Here is an 8,081-nt window from a genome sequence, read left to right as displayed (position 1 = left end):
AAAAACAGAATCCAAGGGAAGCTGGAAATTAATATCTTCTTCATCTGATCTCTCATGAAAGGTGATATACTCAGAGAAAGGATAATTAAATGAGACTCATCTAGACTTTGACACGCAACTTTTTGAATTTTAAAATAAATCCTTGAAGTATACTGATGATAGGTTTGTCCAACTGGCAATAGTTTTCAAAGAAACTGTCATGCAAGAATTCTCTTCATTTCGCTTTTATTTTATGTAATCAACTCTCAATAATTTTGACTCAGTATTATTTAGACATTCATTCAAATACAGAATGTCAACCACCATATGCACATATCCCATACAAATCTCACCATATTCTTTGAATATCTTCTTCTGACTTTTATTTCTAAAGGGAAAATGTGATACCAATACTTAAATGTCATCTTTTGTACCTATGTTCTACTGAAATAGGTACTTCGAATTAGGCTAGTAACTGATTATTTAAAGATTAGTATATAATATAGAATTTTGATCTTTTGTTTTCCTGAGCAAGGTGTTGCAGTTGGTAATTCAGTAATGTGTCTGTGGTCTCCAAATCTGGTTGTAAAACTGTGTCCTGGCTGAAGACTCAGCATAAATGCAAGCTAGTTAGGGTTAAATATCTGAGAATGTCCAGGAAAGTAACTTACCTACTCTAATGTTTTATGTTTTGAAAATAAACATTCAAACCAGAAACAGGTTATCTGCCAGAATTTTTCACTGCTTTTTTTGTTTCTTTGTCACTTCTTCTACCATGCACTCAAGAAATGCTTCTGCTTGTACTGCAGGATGACAAATACATTAAAGATTTCAATTAGGAGTCATACTGTAGCCATGTTTTTTTTTCTTTTTTTTTTTCTTCAAATATATGAGAAGAGTAGTGGAAATTATAAAAGTGGAAAATGAAAGGCAAATGCATAGCAATTTTAGTAACCAAATATGGTTTAGTCAAACATGATCCTGTTCAACTGAACAAGTACTACTAGCAAACAAACATAAATCAGTATGTAAGAAACAGAATATATTTACTTATTTATTTATAGAAAGGAATAAAGTTTTTGTTTGTTCAAGAATTCTTTATTAGCTTCAACAGAAGTATAGCACGTTTATTATATTGAATTCATACTGTCTCTTCTCGTCTTCAGTGTCTTGAAGAATCCACCTCTCTGTTATCTGTGCCTGTCACTTTATTGTCTTTGCTTTAATACTCCATAAACACCAGTCTTAAGGTATATGAATTATGCATTCTCTTCTTTAATTGTCTTCCTGGATCTCTGGTTCTTCTCTCAAGACAATGGTTAAGAAAATATGTACTGTCTATCACAAACTTCAGAGATTGTGGCATAAGATGCAAAATGGGTGCAGAGTTTTCTGATGCAACACTTTCTATAAAAATGCCTGCTAAGACATTAATTCTATTATCAATGACAATTAAAAAATACTCAGCTGTGATGTTTTAGTGAACTCTAATGTTTCTTGGGGCATGATACATGAAACTTTCTCCACCTTTCCCTGAAGTGAATTCACTAAAGGTGTTCTGTTGCAGTGCAAATTAGTTGTCACACTGAATTGCTTATACCTTCTCAAAATAAACTTGCACTGTCTATGTATTCACTGTTTAATATTAGTACATATTTCAAGAGTGACACTGAAAAATACTGAATATAGTACTACAGTGAAGTTTGTTTCAAAATCTCGGGGTTTTCTGTAGTGCCTTAAACACTGGGGACTTTCCTTCTCTTGCCGGAAGTAAATTGCCTTCTTGATGTGACATCTGAAAGCCAGAAGCCAATAAAAAAAAAGAATAGTTCTTTCCCAGAGGCCCAGGAATTTGGGACATTCATAAGAAAGTACATTTAAACATGTACATATAAGAAATCTCTGCGGTAGATGTCTGTCTCAGCTGTCTGCAGAGAGCACTTCACTTGCCACACAAAACTCTAGCCAAAAAAAAGAGAATTCCTACCATGTCTTTATCAAGGGCCATGCTCTCAGAAGCCAAACAAAGGCAGCCGAGGGAGGCTGACCACATGTGCTCAGTGATAGAGGTTGCTACGCAACCTCCTGGGAGAGTTTGTTAGCAACAGACGGACTATTTGAATAGAATTAGGGTCCTTTTAATTCATACTGTAAATACAGCTTGAGTGGAAAGCCTGATAAAATCTCCCAGGTATCTTTGAAATGAGTAATGTACATGATAGGTTAAAATTGGTGTCAATATTGCTGCCTTTCTGTGCTAAAATACAGGTATTATTTTATTTGCAGTACATGAAACCAATGTCAGATGGGATGTTTCCCTTCCCCTCCCTCCTCTGCTCTGTTTTTGGTTGTTAACTGTTCTTGTCCAGTAGCTGAAGCTTTGCACTGCCGGCCTTGCGCCACCAGACTCTAACAGAGCAGCATCATGCCCTGAAGCAGGTATGGGTTTATTCAGTTAGTTCCTTCTGCTCTTATCTGCGCTTTTTACAAGAACTTTCCTTGCAGATGCACCCTTTCAATTTCAAATGCACAGGTGTGTCATTTCCTTGTCAGGAAAAAACACCTGAGTTTTTGGACATCTTCTAGGTGGTCCTGTCCTTTATGTCACAGTGATACAAAATACATAACATGGAATGAACGTTTCATGTGTCTGTGTAGGAGTATTTTACAAATAAACATCTGACTGTTCTCAAACAGTAGAGAAATACCTTCTCAAAGCTGAAAAAAAATCCTCTGAGGAAGATTCACCTATGTTTGGACATTTTGGATGAATATTTAAGTGTTCCATTTACTTCACAGTCAGAATAAATCAGTGTAAGACCATGATTAGTCGTTTAAAATTACAACCAAATGGAGGCAGTGTTCTCAATTTAGACATGTAGATTAACCAAGAATATTATCTTCTTGACTGATTATTTCTGTTTTAGAGGCACAATCTCTCATGGACAAATACATAAATTTTTATTGCTAATTTTTAATTCTTAATCATTACTAGCCATTTGTGTTTATAAATTACTGTATTACTAGCTAAAAGGAGATGCTAACTGCTTTGTTTTTTCACTGTTGTGTAATGATTTATGAACCAAGAATTACCTTGTGTGGTCACTGTAACATGCTGCAAAATTTTCATGCGTACTGACTTCTTGATTCATTCTGTGTGGACAATGTTTAGATAGAAATTCAGTTAGTTTCTGAGTATCAGAGACATCCACATAGTGCTAGCAGATACGACATAAGATTTAGGATTCACACTGCTGGAATCAGAGGTGAAATCAAATGAGAAAGTCTAGGGTTTGTTTCAGATTCATAGCTAACTACAAATATTTTAGGCAACTGGGTTGTCTCCAGGAATCTTAGAATTCAAAAGTCAATCTGTGCTGGAACTAGTCACAATGGGTTCCCTTTATAGGAAAGTAGCAGGAGGGAAAGAAACACATGCAAATGACAGTTTCTATGATACAAGTCATCTACCCTAGAATTAATCGTTATCTAGAGATACTCTATACTCTCCATACTCCCTCATGCTACAAAGAGGCAGTAACTCAGATTTAGATGCCTCATACTTGAACGAGGACAGACAAAACTCATCATGTGTAGACTTTTATTAGGTTACCTTTTTCCTCCAGTTGCTCATATCTTACTGACCTGTACATTACTCTTGGGTGAAGATCTCGTTTAGGACTGCAGTTTCTCATTGGTCTCTGTTAGGAAGTTGAGAGTACAGATTGGTCTAACCCCAGCTTGTCCTGCTGACATAATCTGACTGAAAAAGGGGAGAAAAAAGTGTTACAGCCTAATGACTTGATGGAGGAATGGGAGGAGATATAATGTCCCCCCTAGAAAAGGACAGGTCTGGCCTCTCACCTGACAACAGAGATAATAGCAAATATCATCTCAGATTTGGGCAGTTATCTCAGGCCCTTCACAACACGAGCAGAGATAAATACGGAGGCTTTTCTCTCTTCTCCTTTTCCCTTCTCTATTTCATCCTATTACATTTTATTTAGGCTGACAAGGATAGAGAAAGGCAAATAAGTGGATTTTTCACGTTTTATTCTGGAATGACTGTAATTCATGGTAATTCTGAACCCTTTATTTGAGCATGCAAAAAACTACTGCTTCTGTTTCTTAGGAGACTCTGCATCCCACTGCCGCTTGTTCAGTTTTCCAGACAAAACTGTTGCACTGCATATGAGCAGTTCACTATTCTTTGTTGCAGATGTTGAAATCCTGGAAAAGCAAATATCTTCATACCAGAACCACAGAAAGAACTTGACCTCTGCTATTGGAATACTTCTTTATTTATACAGTTCATGCAACTGTGCAGATACATACAGATAAAAGACAAATTGAAACAAGGCTTCATGGTTTCAATACTCATAAAGGATGCGGGATTAAGACAGTAGTCTAAAACACTCTTCTCTGTTCTACAAAAGGCAAGGGCAATCTGAACCAAGTTTTCCATGCAATTTCTCTTTTTACATTTTGTGAGACTGTTTTGATGAATGCAGGGTGTCAGATGAATGATCAAAACCTGGCATACTTCAGTTCTAAGTGAAAAAAAAAACACAATAGTGAGTTTTGAGGGGGAAAAAAATGGTTTAACAATAATCCATGGAAACATTTTGTTATCTTTCCTGAGCACTGCACGCAGGAATAAGCTGTTCACATGCCTTTTAACCTTGCTTGAAATTATACACTTCTAATCAGAAAGGTTACAGCTTAGTAGAGTGGCAAAGATGTTCCATTATTATGCAAGACCCTTCCGTGCTAGTGCATTCCCTATATGTTGTGATTAAATACAAAACAAAATCCAGATCTCTTGAATTTAATTTGCTGTGCTTACACAAAGTAACTTTTTCATTTTTCCTAAGCACTGCTTGGTGTTGTAATAGTCATTACTGTGCATTGACATGATGCATCTTGTCAAATATCTGCTTATGAACTCCATATTATGCGCTGACATTATACATTTGAATAACTCCAAAAGAAGGTTTGATATGATGTAGCACATCAAATGAAAGGCTCAATATTATGCTTTGACATAGTACATTGTAGCAGCTGTGAAGGAAAGAAGCCATTAAGATGGATCATGTCAATGCATAGTATGGAGCCATTAACACTAAGATTTTTGACATGATCTATCTTAATAGCTCAATATCTGCACTGAAAAACACATTTGATCATGTTAGAGATCCACATGTTAACAGCTCGAGGACCTCTATTGCAGTGCATGTTGTATTGCTCTGAATACATAAAGAGGAGTACACTGCACTCATATGAGCCTGGCTTGCTCTGCCTGCCAAGAAAGGAAGACAGAGACCTTGCACTTCTCCCTGCTGCATTTTCCTTCTTCCCAATATCACGTATTCTCTCCTGCGGGAGGGTTCTGGGCAGAGCACTCTAAGAGTAATTCACTCTCCTAAGAAGAATTGTAATTAGAGCTCCCACAGTACTTAAGCAGCTGGTGTTCTCTGACTGCTGCTTTGTCAACTGTTCTTAATTGCTTCATTGTTCCCCTGTGCTCCCTTTCCAGCTGATGGCTTCTTTCACCTGTTGTCTCTCATTTTACTCTTTGAACGTGAGCCCTTTTGGACAAGTTACATTTGTACAAAGCATTCTGTGATAGCTCACAGACAGTCTTGTAATACGAGCTCCCTTTAAAAAAATGACGATGATAATAATAATAACGCAAGATGAATATTGTTGAAACGTACTTTTATTTCAGGTGGCTTGCTGTAAGACACAGCTGAGCTCATGCTGCAGCCCAAAGGCAAATTCAAAACTTCAAGAAAGCCCATTCTGCCTTTGGCTATGAACCTGGGAGAAAATCATAAATTGGGAGACTAAGTTAAAGTGTTGGCTGAAAGAGATTTAGAGTGGCAAGCAATGAAACAGTCTCGGGTGATTTCTTGTGTGCTCTGTAAAACAGAACTTTTTATATGCTTAAAGAAATATAGCAAAGAAAACTGATCCCATCCCATCATCCGTTTATCTTCCCTTCTGGAATAATGATGTCACACTGAATTTTGGTTGGTCAGAAAGGCAGACAACACAAAAGATGGCTTTCAAAATAAAATGTGCAAATATTATGCCCACATCCGTATGTGCTAGCTCTGTAACCAGCTGTTGTAAATAGCTGGTCTCTAAGTGCCAGAACATCATCTAAAATGGACATATTTAAGATCAATAGAAACACTGAAGGCTTATCCATTTCTGTTATAATAAAAACGGAATTGTTGTTTCGTCCAATAAGGAGCAATGCTGTAAAATTTAACAAAATAGGGGCTTTTTAATATGTTTTGTTTGTCTCTTTGTTTGACACTAGATGTTTCATAGATGCAGCTTAATAGCTCTGCTATGGAATTACACATAATGCTATGGTGGTATTTTGCAGGTTTTAGAAGTAATTTTGTTTAAGATTTTTCTTAATTTCATTAAATCCATGTTAATTCTTCAGCATCTTTCTTTAAGAGGAGATACTTAAAGTCTTTTTTTTCAAAAGAAGTTAAATTATATTTCAAGTTAAAATATTGACAAAATCCACCTACAAAATAAGATCAATGCCATTATTCAAAACTAAGAGCAAAGCAATGCTATTTAATAGAAATTACTGTAGCATCATATTACCACAGAGACCTGACAGTTCTAAGCAGGGATGTTGTGATATTTTTGTTAACGTGTCTGCTGGTGGCACTGGCAGTGGTTTCTGATGAATTGCATAGGAAGTTTGGGAACGTTGGTAGTATCCTTGAGATATTATCTTTCATGGAGGAACCACTCAAACATAGATGTTCAAAACCAGGTACATACACTACATGATGTTGTGATGTGGAATACCAATAACCAAAAATCATAAAACCATGACACCATGTTAAAAGCCATGTTTTAAAAAAAAAAAAGGTTTTGCGTATCAGAAAAGTCAGTTGTTAGAACAAGTTGGTTTCTGAGGAAGTATCTCAAGATTTTCTCCTGGATTTACGCATCCTGCTACAGCTGATAAGCAAGCCAGGTGCAGTATGTTAGTGGCCAAAAGATTTGCTTCAAATTTCACACCTCCCATTCTAGGAAAGGCAAAATGAAGTTCTGAAGCCATTTCCATAGCTTTACCACAATCTTTCTGACTCTGATTTTCCCCAGAATATTCTAAAGGTATACTTTTTATTTCAGGAGAAGGGAAAATAAAGTGGTCAAGCACAGCAAATACTTGTTTGGCAGCCTGTCCAGCTGTTAAATAGCAGCCTATTGAGCCCATCTGCTGTTCAACTCCAGTACCTTTCATGGAGGTATTCCAAGAATTAAGGCAGTGTTTTTCTCCATGTAAAGTCCTTTATTATCCTTCCTGAATTCATGCTATACTTTCCTAACTGGGGAAAAATTCCAAAGATGTTTCTTTGGACTGATATTAATAAACTCTTTGTAGCTTTACTTCTGTGAAACTTGCAGGAATCAATATCATATCATGTATTAAAAGATTATGTCGGTGCTTCCAAAATCTGAGGTGGGCACATCTTTGTTTGACTCACATTTACTTTGATAGTTTTAACTGCAGGATCTGTCTGTCAAAGGGTAGATTTCAGCTGCATCTCACTGCTACCTTATTGTGTTTGAACTTTATTGGGCATTTTATTGGTGAATAAGCAGAAGTAATTTAAACTCAGGCATTGTATAAATGGGATCCTACTAAAGTGCTATATTCTCATTAAAAACTAACAAATGAACAACAAACAAACAAAAACCCGCAAATAAGTATTTATGAGCATCTTATCACAGGAAATCAAACTGATTCTACTATGACTACCCCAGAATATCTCTGAATAACATACATAGATGCCAGAAGTCTTCTAGTTTCTGGGTCAAACCCAAGGCACAGGTAGCCCTTCACTTTACTTTCATGTTCATGGACAGAAAAGCCAGTATCTGATCTGGATAGGGGCCTGAGTGTATTCAAGCCACGTTCTTGGGGAGTGGGGATACTGTTTACTCAGAGGCTACTTAGTATGCAGTACCAAGGAGTACCAGCTCCCTGGTAATTTGCAAATCTTCCCTGTTAACTTCCACCCTCTTCTGCTTTAGGCCTATCTCAGCAAAAACCCTGCTCA

At 36.7% G+C, this 8,081-nt stretch overlaps 1 long non-coding RNA gene across 1 annotated transcript in view; it reads left to right on the top strand.

Moving 5' to 3' along the window:
* Positions 2,340 to 8,081, top strand: part of LOC110398101 — a 42,172-nt gene continuing 36,430 nt past the window's right edge. The window contains exon 1 of the long non-coding RNA XR_002438312.1: positions 2,340 to 2,418. This is a non-coding gene — a long non-coding RNA (uncharacterized LOC110398101). The remainder of the gene's footprint in view (positions 2,419 to 8,081) is intronic.

This window comes from Numida meleagris, chromosome 1 (assembly GCF_002078875.1).
Source record: "Numida meleagris isolate 19003 breed g44 Domestic line chromosome 1, NumMel1.0, whole genome shotgun sequence".
Taxonomy (NCBI): Eukaryota; Metazoa; Chordata; class Aves; order Galliformes; family Numididae; genus Numida; species Numida meleagris.
The sequence above is the reverse complement of the archived record's forward strand: the minus strand, read 5'-3'. Positions and strand labels throughout refer to the sequence as shown.